Below are 969 nucleotides of genomic sequence, written 5' to 3'. Positions count from 1 at the left end.
AATTATTTCAATAATATTGCGTACTCTACTCAGTCATAAATTTTATTATTTATCATAAGTTCGTTTTCCCTCCTTCTTCATCTTAGTTTGGTCCTGAAAAAAGAAGCGTTAGAGCGCACGGGAAGAATAAGGTTTCCTGTAAACGTGTCCAGCGAAAGTCTTAAGAGAAGAGTTAAGTAATAATACTTAAACGCTATTGTGCTAAGCTATTAGAAATATTACTTGTACGTAATACAGTTAATGTATTATTGCCATTGGTCAGTATCCTACAGTTGTAGCCTCATCCAATGATAGAAGAAAATACTTATAGATAATAAAGAAATAAATATAGATGAAGAAGAATTTTTGTTTTAATTCCTAATAAAGTTCAAGCGTATACGGAACACAATTAGGTAAACTTCATATAAATAGAATTGAACTTTATAAACGAACACTGAAGAGAAAGTCTAACGCGTAAAGTTCCAACCACGACACTTGCAGGCATGGATGGTCTTAAATTGTATCCTCTATAAAATAGATATAAACGAGGGAAAGGTGATTATAAACTTATCTTTAAAGCATCAAATACGATTATTGTTACTTAATCATTGCTAGCATGCCTGCCTGCTCAAGCCCTCAACTGAACCCTTGTTGTATTGCCTGCTCAACCCCTCAACTGAACCCTAGTTAGTTACCTTGCCAGTTAAACCCAACACAATATCCACCTAATCCCATATTGCAGAGGGATTTATGTGTTCACTTATCTTTTACCTACCCCTTACCGTCAAAAATTGCAACATAGACCGCTCCTCTCCCACGTGGTTGAATCACAATCCTATCAAACCAAAGGGTTCAATTCACTGTCTCCATTTGTGGGTTCATTGTCCAACCTCATGTCGCAAAAGTTTAGAGCGTTCATTATCATCTTCGTTACCATGAAAAAATTCAGATAAGAGTTAACTGATAATGCATTCACCGAATTCACGCCTG

This window comes from Hyalella azteca, unplaced genomic scaffold (assembly GCF_000764305.2).
Source record: "Hyalella azteca isolate HAZT.00-mixed unplaced genomic scaffold, Hazt_2.0.2 contig2509, whole genome shotgun sequence".
Taxonomy (NCBI): domain Eukaryota; kingdom Metazoa; phylum Arthropoda; class Malacostraca; order Amphipoda; family Hyalellidae; genus Hyalella; species Hyalella azteca.
This window is presented reverse-complemented; position numbering follows the sequence as displayed.